Genomic DNA, 15,780 nt, shown 5'->3' on the forward strand with positions numbered 1-15,780 from the left:
TAACAAGTTTCATATTTTTATATCCAACATAGAAAAAATATAATGCACGTGAAATTAGTAACTTGTCCTCACCCATTGATTTAAATATTGATATATGAATGTTTTTGAATCAATCTCTTTAAAATTGGTTCCTGGAGCAACCTCTGGAAGAAATGAGATTGAGCAAAAGTATTGGGAATATCGTAAGGCTGGTGAAAGTGAGTCTTTAGTGACTAAAGTAAGGTGCAAGGTGCGAATAAAAAGACAGTTGTCTGAGTCCTTTGGGATTTGTAACGATCTGAAGCGAGAAGATCGTTTATCCCCGAAGTAATTCCCTAGCTCTACTTTAGAATATGCAATCAGCAAAGAAGCGAGTTTCCTTGCATGTAAATGATAGATTAACCAGCTCCTAGGCAAATGTAAAAGGAGATGGCAGTTACTTTTGGAATGGTGATCTACATAAAAAATACTATCTCTAACTTTGTCTTGCGTTTTGCCATTTGCCTTTGTTTTGTGTTTTAAAATTCAATGTTAAAACAGGAGGCAACTTATTTATATAACTTCCAATATGAAAAGAGAGATTAAAGCAAAGATTTAGCCTCTTGTTAGGTCATTAAATTTATTTCGAAGAAACTGTTTCTCGCTGTAAATTACCTTTTATGGTCTATGGAGATAAATATATACATTAGAAGTAGTAATAAATTTCTACTATACCCGGCTTTAATACAAGTATTAGGAGAGAGGTCGAACCAATGTTTCTTCCAGACATGTTTTTCGGGGACAGTGCCCCCACGGAGCTCTGAGAGTGCCCCCCGTAGGAAACCAAAATAATACGTCTATAATACAATAATAAATAGAATAGTACCAGCAGTGCCACCCAGAATATTAAGAGTGCCCCCCCGGAATATTTTTTTCTGAAAGAACGACTGGGTCGAACCCACTTTTAAAAGATTAAATCGATATTACGAAAACGTTTCATGATATTTATTATCGTTTTATGCTCTACGTGAACCAATATTAGCAGAGGAAGCAGTCGTGAATTATAGCAATTGAGGTTTCAATTCTGAATTCGCACCAAAATTGAGAGATCTAGTGGGAGATGGAGCTATACCACTTCGACAAGAAAAGGAAATAAATTGATTTTTGTAAAGCATCATGTTGCGTCATAATTTATATAATAAAGAGTCAACTTTTTACTTCCTAACTTATTGTTAGGTAAATTATGCAAGAGCAAAAATTTTAATTTCAAAGTAAATAGCATTTATTACGAAACGCATGGTATAATGTTCGTACTATACTCATACTCGAGTTTGAACATGACTTAAATCTTTTTGCCTGACTGCAAAATCATATTCACAGATTTTCATATGAAATACAGTATATCTTCTGGAGTATCTTCACTGTCCATTGTTTCGGTGGATGTTAGTTTCTGGTAAATACCATGAAAAACTGGACGAGTATAAGGCATTATTACCATTAGATCTTTTAACTTGAGGGCTGAAATGGGTATAGAATGAGAATACGTCCATGTGAATAGAGTATTGATATTTCTTCAAGAAGTGTAGCCACAGAAGAATAATCAAACATAAGATCTCTTCTGGGTTTGGAGCCACGAAATGGCATCTTCTTGAAGAGTTCCGTGTCAAAATAGGTGTATTTGAAGAAGAGTATACCTAGTACTGTTGTATCAAATTTCACAGCAGTTATTTTCGTGATATGAAACCTATGCCATTCTGTACTATTTTACGGTTCAACTGTTGATACCTCTACCTCCATATCGAATACCATCGGGAAGTGACATAGCTTCATTCAAAATGCTACTGAGGACATATTCATGAATTTAGAATATCTGCTGCAGAAAACGCGGAAGCTGTATCACACGAATATAGTTCACATGATAGATGACATGCGCCAGTAGAAGATTAGAAAAGTATTATCTAGTCCTATCATTTTTTGTGAAAATATAGGTGAAAGTATTTTTACAATTACTTATCTATTTTCAGGTGTAGAATAATACTTGTAGAATTCTACATACACCTAGTGGCTTGTAGTGTTGGATCCCCCTCCCACACACACACACACACAACAGCTTGGATATCTCCCAACAAAATGTTCTGGATGCGCGCTTGGTAATGATCCTGCGGGTTCCTTATCCTCGAAACATAGAAAACATTGCTGATGGATTGCTACACTGCATTGTCTCTTCGAGCTTAAGCACTGAGCATGCGCTATGTCTACTTAAAGGGATAGACCCCTTCCTAACGCTGCGAAGTATTTTGCAGAATAGGGAAAATGTGTTTTCCTTTCGCGAGTGGGACTGTTTTAGCGTAAACAGTTGAAAAGAAGATTTCTTTCAAGTTTCAGATAGAGTTTTTGTGATATATTTTCTCTCTTCAATCTGGGTTCTCTTTTCTTTTCAAAAAGCATTATTTTGTGTGTGCATCTGACTTCAGGCAAATAAATACTAGTACCGTTGAGGACATTGATTCAGTGAACCCCTTTCCCCCTCTCCTTTTCTGTTTCACTATGTCACTTTGTCACGTTACGAACGTTCACTCAAGAGAATCAGATCCTAAAATGCAAGATTTTCCATCGCGTTAATGATCCCTAACAGAGAAGCATTAATTAATTTTTCAAATGAATTGAATGATTGTAATATTTTCTTTGATTGAAGCTTTTATATTAATGCAGTAAACATTACAATGGATATTTTAATATTTTAAGTATTAGGAAATTTATTTTTTAACAAAGAAATTATATACATAATGATACATCTTTTTAAAAAAATTAGATAGAAAAGTAGTTCTTCATGTACGGAGATGAGGGTACAGTGATTCATTGTAGAGCTGTCGCCTTTTCTGTTGGAGATTCTGGTTCGATCCCAGAGCAAGGGAGTTGTGGTGAACAACATCGTGTTCGTTTATTTTCTCGGGGTTCCTTTTACATTCTCATTTCACTAACACATTCATTGTAATTTTCCTTTGCTAAACATCTCTCTGTTTTCGCCTGAGCCCCATAATCGTGCGACATCAAGAGTCTTCATCCCGGCGAAATTAAAATACCGCTAATTTTACAGTAATTATGTGATATCTTCAAATAGACAAAAGATAATTAAAATATGGAACAAGAGCGCCCTAGACAATATTATTTTGCGTGAGGTACCGTCATCACAAGTCACCTAGTAGCTTTCCGTTTTCAGCTGTTTAGAAACGCGAAAATAAATGCCGATTTTCAAAATGGCTCGAAATCGAAAGCAGATAAGTGAGTCGTGATAACGGTTTCTCATGTAAAATATTATTGTCTAGGGCGTTCTTGTTCCACATTTCGATTATCTTTTATCTATTTGAAGATATCACATAATTACTGTAAAATTGGCGGTATTTTAATTTCGCCGGGATGAAGACTCTTAAACTAGAACTTTCATTTTGTACGCAGTTTGCTTTTATACATTATTTTCTACTTAAGGATATAGTCAGGGATGGCCCTAGGCAATTTACCAGCCCGTGCAATTCCATCATCTGCCGCCCCCTTTCTTCATAAAGAACAAATCGTAAAAGCGGCTATTTTAAGTATGCTACCCTATCATGTACAATGAAAGGGAGGGAAAGACCACTCGCACTCAGAAATCCATAAACATTACAAATACAATATTGTTGTGTCAGTTTCTTTTCTTTAAATACAGTGGAGTTCCGCTAATCCAAACTAATTGGGATCGAACCGTATTCGGATTACGTGATTGTTCGAATTAGCCGGAATAACAGTAAAATCGCGGTTTGAACAGGTGAACGGGTCTACTGTGTTGTAAAACATAGCGTATAGTATTTCAAGACACATTTTCTGACTACAGTATATGTACTGTACTGAAAAAAAAATGGTAATGATGTTGTAAAAACTTGATGCCTTTGTTTATGACTTGGAACAAGTAATGTTAGTACGGTAGTACGGTACTTTTGGTAGATACTAGTACAAAACTACTACTGTACACTACCAATATTGTACATTCAATTTTATTTTACAGCACAGTACTTATTCTACTATATATTACTGTACTTCTCTCATACTAAACCTACAAGTGTTAATATTGTACAGTGCATACACTGTATTCTATTTCAAACTTTGTGTAATTGTCGTAATGTATCTTAAGGTCTAAACACAGGTGTTTAAAAAAAAACTGTATTTAACGAAAGTTTACATTGTTTTCTACGAAAGTTTACTTTGCACCCATTTTCATAATTTTAGTTACTAATTTCCTAAAATTGCATATTTTTGCCATAAAATAAATAAATAAAAATAAAAAAAAAAACAAAATTTTCCTCTTTGACCTTTTCGGATTAATCGGATGTTCGGATTAAACATGTTCGAACTACCGGGACTCCTCTGTAATAGTCTATTAGATCTAGGTTAATGAAGGATAATTCAAACACACCTGCAGAGGAAATATGATAATCCTTTCTATAGAATTCAATATCGCTTTAGTTTCAATGTATCAGTTTGCAGTTCCATTGCAACTAGTTTCTTTTACTTTATTTCTTGATTTTCCTTCTACATCTGTGAAAAATATAGTTAAAAAACTTGTTTCCATCTTCAATGATAAGGAACTTTCTTGTGACAAAGTGAAAACTGGTTTTCATATCAAAATTGTGATAACTAACTAAATGGAACAGGTGTTCGCCAGTGTTCGAGAATTAAGTCCTTGTATTTGTTGACAACCAAGCAATTAATGCTGCAATTTGTTTCATGATTTGATTTAGCATCATCCATGTAACCTTAAATTAATGTGACCTAAACATGATTTATGAATGTAATATTCAAATTTAACCTCAGCTTAGTAAATTTAATTACCATAATAATGGAGTTTGTTTTTAACAAGAATAATTTATTTTAAATAATATAATTATGACAGATCTTGCTAACTAACTAAACTAACTAACTCTATGGCCTATGGAACCCGGAGGTTCAGTGCCGCGTTCACAAAAGCTCTCCACTGACTTCTATCCTTAGCTAATTGCATCCAGTTTCTACTTTGTATTCCTATCTCTGCGAGATCCATCTTAATATTATCCTCCCAACTGCGCCTAGGTCTTCCTAATGGTCGTTTTCCTATGGGTCTACCAGTTAAGACTTTGAAAGCGTTTCTACTTTCTTCCATTCTAGCTACATGACCTGCCCACCTAAGCCTCCTAGACTTGACGACCCTAACAATGTTGGGTAAATCGTATAAACTATGTAGTTCCTCGTTATGAAGCTTCCGCCATTCCCCATTCTCGTTCCTCTTGGGTCCGAATATTCTTCTCAGGATCCTGTTCTCAAATACTTTCAGTCTATGTTCTTCCCTCAGAGTAAGCGACCATGTTTCGCAACCATACAGAACAACAGGCATGATTATCGTTTTATATATTTTAAGCTTCAAATTCCTCGACAGAATTCGCGACGACAAGAGATTTTGAACCGAGTAGTAACACGAGTTCCCTGTTTTTAGTCGACATTTAATTTCTTTGTGAATATGATTTTCGTCTGTTAATATTGATCCTAAATATTTGAAAGTACCCACTTTATCAAAAGCATTATTTAATATTTTAACGCCTCCACAATTTGCCGTATTACGGTCCCGACGCACTTCCATGTATTTAGTTTTCTCTGCATTTACTTCTAAACCCATGTCCCTGCAAGCGTTTAATAAGATCTCTGCATTTATTTCTACTGTTCTTCTATCATCCCCTATTAAATTTACATCATCAGCATATGCCATAACCTGGTGAATGCCGTTCAACTCTAGGCCCTGGTTGCTATCTTTGATTTTCCTTATGGCGTTTTCCAGCACGAAGTTAAATAATAATGGCGACAACGCATCTCCTTGTTTCAGGCCATTTTCGACGTGGAAGCTCGTGGATAAAAATTTTCCTACCCGGACTTTACTTTGGGATTCACTTAAACATATCTTAATTAATCTAATTAGCTTTCTCGGTATTCCAAGTTCTGTAAGAACGTTGTATAATGTTTTTCTCCTAACCGAGTCGTAAGCCTTTCTAAAATCAATAAATAGTTGATGTACCGGGGTATTGTATTCCCACTTCTTTTCGAGTATTTGGCGAATGGTAAATATTTGGTCGATAGTTGATCGATTTCGTCTAAATCCGCACAGATAATCTCCAATAATTTCATCTGCGTATGGGGCCAATCTTGCTAACAGAATATTTGAAAGGATTTTAGAGGATGTTGACAGAAGAGAAATGCCTCGATAATTATTACAGTCAGTTTTGTCGCCTTTCTTGTGAATTGGAACAATGATTGACTCTTTCCACTCTTGTGGCAATTCTTCCTTGTTCCAGATAAGGAGAATGAGTTTGTGTATCTTGTTCCACAATTTTTCGCCTCCAGCTAAAATTAACTCAGCCGGAATTTCATCTACACCCGGAGATTTGTGTTTCTTTAATTTCTTTATAGCGGCTTCCACTTCTATTCGATTAGGTTCTGGAATATACGGTTCTGCGGTGTGTATCTCCTTTTCTCCACGCACATTAGTTTTTGGCTGCGTGTTCAGCAAATCGTCAAAGAAATCTTTCCATCTATTTAAGAGGCTATCCGTATCAGTGAGAACTGTTCCGTCAGATTTCTTTAATATATAAGCACGAGGTTGATAGCCTTTCTTAAATTCGCTGATCCCCTTATACATGTCCCGAATATTTTTATTTTTACTATTATCTTCAAGTTCTTTAATTTTAGCTTTCAAAAAATCCCGTTTCTTTGTTCTAAAAGTTTTGGAAGTTTCCCGCCTGATATCTGCGAAATTTTGTGTAGTTATTTCATTCGGATTTTGTAGCCACCGTAATTTTGCCTGTTTTCTCTTCTCTGCTAGTTTAATGCATTCTTGGTCGAACCATGGTTTGTTCCTACGTATTTCCGCGTGTCCCAATTTTTCTATTGCTGAACTTTTAATGCTATCTCTAATTTCAATCCAAGTATCCTCGACACTAGTGCACTCCGAGTCTTCTAAGACCGAGAATCTATTCGAAACCTCAATCTGGTATTCCTCTCTTACCTGGCTCTCTTCTAATTTCTTTAAATTAAATCTCTCCGTTTTCGGACATTGAATATTACCTTTATTCAACGATAATCTCTCCCGTATTATCGCTACTACCAGGTAGTGATCAGTGTCACAATCAGACCCTCTAAACGACCGGACGTCAATTATGCTAGATTGTCTTCTTCTATCTACTAAAACGTGATCAATTTGATTATGTGTTTTTCCGTCTGGTGATGTCCAAGTGTATTTATGAACGTCGCGATGTGGGAATTTTGTACTCTTCACGATTAGGTTTTTGGATGTTGCAAAGTTCACGAGTCTAACACCGTTGTCATTACTATCCTTATGCAAACTTTCGTTCCCTATAATCGGTTTGAAAATATCCTCTCGTCCTACCTTCGCATTGAAATCCCCTAATAGAATCTTCATATGGTATCGCGGGAGTTGGTCAAATATCTGTTCCACTTCTTCGTAAAAACTATCTTTTATATCGTCACCCTTATCTTCAGTTGGAGCATGTACATTTAAAACAATAATATCACACCACCGTCCCTTAAGAGTAATAAGAGAAAGTCTGTCAGTAACAAATTCAACCCGTTTAATTGCTGGTAATATTCGTTTGTGAACGAAAAACCCTGTTCCTAACTGGTGATTTTTATTTCCTTCCCCGTAAAAGAACGTAAAATTTCCGGAATTCTCAGATCCATTTCCTTCCCACCTAACTTCCTGAACTCCTACTAAGTCCATCCTGTATTTCTCTAACTCACTCGTTACAGATTTTAACGCGCCTGCCCTATAGAGACTTCTAAAATTCCATGTTCCAAATCTCATGTCCATTTTCTTTTGCTGATGTCGTGCCAAGTTATCAGTCCTTGTCCGAGGCTTTTGTGAATGTTTCTGAACAAGTACCTTTTTTTACAGGATGAGGGTGTTAGCCTTACCCAAACCCCCAAGCTGGAGGACCACTCCTAGTCGTCTGTCCGCGACTGCTTATTCAGTATATTCGCAGCTAACCTCTATATCTAGAGGCCTTCTCCTCGATCCGCAACCTGAGGACGCGCCATGCCGTGGTGACAGGAACCCACGTTATGACAGATCTTGCAGCCCATCAAAAGTTGCAGCCTGTAGAAATGGCCATCCTGGACAAATACACGTGTTAGACGTATGGTAGAGCCGACTCTGGATGTAATTCTTGTCCACGATTATGCAGAAGATAGGAACTTCCCTTCATATTCGAAAACTCTTTAATGCTCCATGGTTATGGTAGGCTAAAGAAGAGGAAAATGAATAGTTATGTGACCCGATAGAATAAAAATACAGAAGGAAAGGGGAGAACCTCAGTAAAACTTGCTAACATGATATTCTCTACTACAAATCGATTATGCCTGGAATGAAACCAGAGACATCTTACACCAAAATTGACATTTCTACCACTGGACAACCATATGCGCTGTGTTCTCATTCTGAAGAGGAAGGTGAGGTCTAAGGAAAATAGGAATGTAAAGTCTCCTCTCTTCCACTCTGTTAGGAAATACAGGTGATATGCTTGTAGTCAAAAGTACGTTTTGGATTTATTTACACCATCGGATTAATTCGTGTAGAGGAACAAGAGGCAAAGCTGGACTAAAGCCATGGATCTAATGCGTCAATTATGAAGCATGGACACATGAAGGATGCACTACTACAATGGCTTTGGCCCTACTTTTGTGATCTGTATCAAGAATGGAGAAGTGAAACTACAGAATAGCTCATTGAAATCAGTACTATCTTCAGACCAAAATAGACGATAGGAATAGTTCACAGATAATGGACAGAACCTAATATGTTGTCTTTGCACTATAATAATTTACCAATTTATTACATTAAAACGGACTATGTTATAGTGAAACGTATTTTCTGTTACATTTCCTCTGTTTCTTGAACGTTTTGACTTATCATAGAGTATTATTTACTATGCCCTGGAGGTTTTGGAAGTTGATAAAATACAACACGTTTGAATTTTGTGTTACGTACCTGCAATCAGCGTCAATAACCTTCTATTTTAGTATTCTAGCAATGTCCTGTCAATATTTATTTGATAAGTTGCTTACTTCTTGAACAGTAACTACAAACACATTAATTTATCCACTTTGTCCGATCTTCCTCTGCCCATTTCATGGAGACTAAGGCTGTTATACCTTATTGGTTTGTGTCAACGCAACATAAGAGGTGCAATTTACTTTGGGATAATCGGTATAACACTTACAGTAGGTTTTTTTTAACCATCTTTTACGTTGCGTTACGTTTCGCAAACTTTTGCGAAGAATGGTACAGATGGAGCCCTAGGTGAAACTTCTGAGGCAAAGTTGGAGGAGATTAGAACGGTAGAACAGATGCCATCGTTACTGGAGACCGAACCCAGCAGAGGATTTGCTTAATCACGAAGGACGACACTACTAGAGATTAGAGAAAGAATTTAAATACTATTTCGTTCGATATAAGTTGAAAATTTTCAGGGAAGGTTGTAATCCTTCTGTCACTGGCACTTCATGTTTCAACACTGAGCAAAGATTTGAGGAAACAGAAGAATCTCGGAAATCTTACAGATACGATGTTGCCAAAAATATGACATGTTATCAATTGAAAAACTGTTCTACAGTTAAGAGCTAGTAAAGGGAAAGGATGAAATGTTTTCATTCGACGTTTGCAGAAATTAATTGATTTTTATAATTAATTGATTTGGCCGAGTGAAGTAGCTCAAGTGGTAGAGCGTTGGCTTCGCATTCGGGAGGTCGTGGGTTTGATTCCCGCTGCCGACCATCTTGACTGAGGTTTTCCAGGGTTTTTGTCAGTCCTACCAGGCAAATGCCGGGATGGTACCTACTAAAGAGGCTCTGGCCGATACCTTTCCAAATCCTTCCCATTGTTACTGTTGTTGTTAGACATCCAGTATAAAATGGCCTCTGAGCTATATCTGGTGATTGCTAAATAAATAAATAATCAGTTAATAATTATTATTTTCCAAACGCTTACTTCAATAGTGAATATAGCATCGAAACATGGCCAACGTTTCTGTATATAATCGCGTACAGCCATGCAAACATACGAACACACATTTTTATACATATTATACATATATACACATAGGTCAAACTGAGAATCTTCTTTCTTTTAATTCAGTTAAAAATGTTCTACAGTGAGAGACAGTTGAGCGCGTGCGAGCGAGTTTTACACGAAGCCCATTCAAGTCTACGAACAGAGCAAGCAGAGAGCTGAATATTCTATACCCTAGAGTTTGGAAGAGCTTACAGAAACGATTGAAATAGAAGCCGTACCGCTTGCAATTGCTACAAGTCCTGACGCCTGATTGTAAAGTCAAGCACTTTGAATTTTCCTCGCAGTTGCAACAAAAAGCTTATGGAAGAAGTTGGGTTTTGTGAGAAACTCATCTTCAGTCATAAAGCAACATTTTTTTGTGACTATCATTTAAAACAATAAACTTTTTGAATTTTTTAATAAGTCTGCTAAGTTTTGTGACGATACGTCCAATAATAAACCTACAGTGAATTTATGAAATTGGGTCAATCATTTGTAATAACCCTGTATTTACGAATAGTATGGTTTAGATGCGTAAAACTAAAGCAATATGTCCTAAAATGCGTGTATCAATCTTGATTAACTTAAAATGTTCTACACTTTCAAGAGAAGTTAAACGAGAGCTGTTTGACTGCTGTTTGCTCTACTGTCAGGTAAAAAAAGTGTCAAAACCATTCGGATTTTTATCAATAGTTGTCTGTTCCATGAACATTAAATAATGTTAAACGTGTGACCCAAGCTTCCCTCCGCGGAACAATGACCCGCCGCTGTGATATATAGAGAAATATCTCTTCCTTCCGTGAAGCTGGTGAGGTCAATATTATCTGTTGCAACATTCGAATACAATAGAGTGTCTTTCGTCTTCGCTATTATCTTGACGTGAAGGCTTTTCTTCCTATGTCTCCAAAGAATACAAAGGATTCACTACAAGGAATTATCTTTGGATCCTTACAAGTTAGAGGTTTCTATTTAATATAAGCTATTTTTCTTTTCTTTCTATCAGAAATATAATGGCAGTGTCTAGAGTTCAACTCAGTTTAGCAGAAACAGGCGTTAATTCTTTTCTTTCATTCTGCGCGTGCATATAATACATTTTTTCATCAAAACCCAGAATCTCTCTTGAAGAAATCAATAATTTCTCCGCGTTTTCATAGTTGAAAAAATCCAGTTGAACTTTTTTTTTTTTTTTTTTTTTTAAAAAAAATAATAATTCCATATTGGAATGAGCTTAAGATAAGTAGTTTGTGTTTTCGCTCCGAAAGAGAATGGACCTGCATTCGAAATGAAATGAAATGAAATCTTTGAGTTTTACGTCCCACGATTATGCCGGTTAGGCTAAAGGAGACGGTGATTAAGAGAGATGAGTGAAATGGTGGAATGAAGAAAATGGGAGGAAACGGGAGATCCCCGAGAAAACCAACGAGCACGGTGTTTGTCCACCACAAAGTTCACTTGGCGGGGGCTGGGATCGAACCCGGGACCCCAAGCACCAGAGGTGAACGCTCTACCACTGAGCCACCGCGCCCCCGACCTGCATTCGAATCTGCTGGTCAACCATCCTTAATTGTTTTCAGATTCTTCTCAGTTCCAGCAGATGAATGCATGAATGACATCTTTAAATAAACACCCTTGAAGATTTTCTCCCACTTCATTTTCGATTTTTTTTATCGTTGTTGATTGTTAAGATGGTTGAGTGATTGGAATTCAGCGTGAGACTAGAAATAAAATAATTCAGCCAATAAATATCATGATATTCCCTCAAGCTTTTGAGGGGCACGTTCGATTAGTGTTATAGTGCTCACCTGTCACAAAAGAAGTCCATATTTGATCGTCGGCAAGTCAGATTATGGTGTACAACATCGAGTCCGTGCGGTTTCTCGAAGTTCGCCTATTTCTTACCACATCATTATTCCACATATATTTTCATTGATCAAATTGATGTTTAGCGTCTCTTTGATCACTGAGGCTTCATAAATTGTGAACTTAAAGCTTAACATGGGATGCGAACCACATGAGCTTTTACTAGTTTCTCGCACGCCTAAGACGCAAGCACCAACCACACTTAGAAAAAAGAATTTATGTGGCGTACATAAAATCGTATGTAACATTTATAAATCCTGTAGTTTTTGGACTTAACGTACAGAAAACGTATAACTGAAAACGCATGTTTTATAATACTTTCCGTACAAATGTTCCATCTGTACGTACTTTCCGTATGAAACAATATAGGCGGCCAAGATCTCACATACAAATGGACGTATATAACATACAGCTGACGAAGGTAACACACATATATGTATGTAATATTAGGAAGACTGTTATATATCAGACAACCTGCAACAGCATGATGTAACATCTAAGGGCAGTGCGCATGTATCATATGGATAACATATGTTCTGTACTGATTTCTGTAGTAAGCAAGAGGATTCCGTATATTTGTACAATATACCGCTGTCCGATGAACGGATTTTTCTCAGTGCAGAGGCTCCCCGATCACCTCAGGATGTTTTGATTTCCAAGCAAAGTTAAATATATCACCAAGAATGAAATCCCTAAATTTGTACACAATAATGAATCACCTACATAGCAATACTAACAAATGAACTCGATTTTATTTGTAAAATGACAGCATACTTTCAAACTGCTAAGATTCAGCATGACGTAAGAAGGGACGCATTTATAATCTATTTTAATGGAAGAATAATGGAATAGAATCTAATCTTGAGATTGTGAATTAACATATAGGATATTATATTTACCCAGATACCCCCTTGTTATGTTTAAACTAATAGATACAGTATAAAGTCATAGATAACGATTAAGAAAAATTAATAGACAAAAGTCACATTTTCCTAGCAATGATCTAAATATTGCAAACAGTTACGCATATACTACTGGTAGGAAACCTCGTAAAATCCAAAGACGTTAAATTGCTTAGAGCGCTTTCCTCTGATGCTTTGGGTACCTGGTTCGATCCGCGGCTTAGTAAGTTCCTGGCGAACAACATAATGTCCGTGGGGTTTTCTCGGGGTACTTCCCTTTCCTCCCACATTATTATTCCATCGATTCTTGCATTATAATTCACTTGCTTTAATCATCGCCTATTTTAGCCTAACAGGTGTAATGGCAGGACGTTAAATTCAAAGATTTCATTTTATTTCAAACATGGAATTGCTCACTATGCATTTGATTGATTGATTTAGTCAAGGTCAAGGCTATTTGTCGTCCTCAAAGAAAATTATGGACTTCTCATAAAAGTCAAAAGTTCTCGAAATAAGAATGATAACCAAAAACAATCCCAAAAAAATATAAGTTAAAATATCAGCTTCATAAAATACTGAAAAAAAAATATATAAAAAAACTCAAACAGACGGTTGAGAAAACTTTAAGAATAAATAACAAAATGGGGAACATGTCAAAGAGAAACTAGAACAATAGTAATAATAATAAAAGAGTAAACGATAAAGTGACGAACATAAACTTTTAGATAATATAAAGAGAAATAACTACTGAGTTACTCCCTTCTGATCACCCTGTATACATTCTCTGTTAAATTTTGTGCAAACTTAACCTCTTATCATCATTGGAATACTTGCTTTAAGTTTTTTTTTTTTTTTGTATAATAAAGAATCATTGATCTCTTCACATTTTATTTTACCTTTTCCAGCCCATCTGTTTCTTCTGATAATTACATCTCCATTTTGTAGTCAGATATTGTCCAATAAAAAAAAATATCCATTTAGATACTGCGACGGATTATAAAGTTGACAGTATTTTGATAAGATAAGTTGAAATCCAGAAAACTAATTAATGTAAACTTGTCACAAGAAACAAAAAATATTTAGAAGTAATTAAATCAACTAACAGTTATCAACTATGGATTCATAATTAAATAACTGTAAAAAAATCCATTTTTAAAGTACTAATTAATTAATGGAACCAGCAACATCATCCTGATGAAACGGTCTTGTTTTCTTTTTTATATACAGCTAATCAACGCATTTAGTAACAGCAGGTAACATGAAAGCTCACAGATGCGTCATTATCTAAACTAACAATTACTGTTAATATCTGTAATATAAAGAGCTTTTACAAATAATAATAATAATAATAATAATAATAATAATAATAATAATAATAATAATAATAATAATAATAATAATAATAATAATAATAATAATAATTTCAAACGTAGGTAAATAATCTTTCCTATTATAATCTCTTGCACCAACTATAAATGTAGTCATATGCTAATACTAGAACTAATTATTCCTGGTAAGTGTGGGAAGGACGTGACATTGTATTGTAGTCCGGGTGAAAAGTGTATGTTGTGCATATACATAATTGTAGTACCGGTATGTAAAAATAGTCTTGTGGATAAAAGATTTATTTATGCTTTTCGTCAGTAAATATTTTATTGCCCTTATAACAGGTTTTGTGTTTCTGTGATGTTTGTGTACGATAATGAGTTTTTCCATTGAATATGGCCAGCGACGCAAATACGCTAGACGTCGCCCGAGACAAAAGCTCGTCTTAGCGCCTCCCTGACCAAGCAAAACGCAATACTCCCCCAAATATTTGCCCAATTTTGCGCCCTCCCAACCCGGCGCTCGGGGCCCATTTTGCTCCCCCTAGTTACGTCACTGAATGTGGCTATTGAATTCTTGTGAAGATATTACACATTGTCTCGTACGGCCCTCGAAGCCAGTAAGTCCTATGTGATGTGGCCTACCTCCTGTTCCAACTTGCACATGCCTGATGTAAATGAATAGTTGAAGAAATGTTGTCTGTGGGAAAAAAAGTTACGAGGTTAGAAAAATGGAGCATTGGATTTAGTAAGAAGAGAATATTCTCATTTCTGGTTACACTATAATCCCCTCTGCTGCTCTCCACACAGTACAACCAACTAGTATTGAATTTATAGCCAGCCAGTGGCGATTTCTCTGTTTTTCCGCGTTTATTGGCGATAAACAAATAATCGGAGCAAAATTTACTGTTTTAATATTGGTTCATTCCAAGTACAAATAATTTCTCGTAGCTTTTAGTATATGTCCTTAGTACACTTCAGTGGTGCCAGATTGAAACACCAACGCCTCCTAGTGGATACAAGAATCTGTTGAGTTTGCCGGAAGAAGGAGCAAGCAACCAGCATCTATTTGTCAACATCCAAGTGATTATACACAACGGAAAACAACATCCAGACCATGATGCTGTGCCTGAAATCGGTAGCGAAGTTAACCGCTGAAGCCAGGGAGCAACTAAAGGTTCTGCTACAATCCTTGCAAATGGGGAAGCTGTTTTGCTGGTTGTCATGACATCTAATGACTACATTTGTACTCACCATTTGAAAACTCCACTGCTTCCTTCTACATTAAGTAAATAATTATATGAGTGTTTATCAACTTTGTTCTAATAACTAAGATCTGTTTTCTTCAATACCTAGTTTGAGAGCTGAAAAATACACAATTAAAATATAAGATAGATAAAACAAAAGAAATAATAACATAATTCCTTATCATATTTGAAACATTTGTTCTTCATGAATTGTTGTCAAGTGAAAGATATCAACAGGGCCGTGCAGTGGAAAATCAGCGCCCGGGACGAGAGTATACGACGGTGCCCCCATACATATATTCCAATATTTTTTCCTTTTTCTCCCGAATTTTTCACCCCCTTACTTCGGCGCCATGGCCGTCGCCCCG

This window comes from Thermobia domestica, chromosome 1, assembly GCF_964235325.1.
Source record: "Thermobia domestica chromosome 1, izTheDome1.hap1.1, whole genome shotgun sequence".
In the NCBI taxonomy this organism is placed as follows: domain Eukaryota; kingdom Metazoa; phylum Arthropoda; class Insecta; order Zygentoma; family Lepismatidae; genus Thermobia; species Thermobia domestica.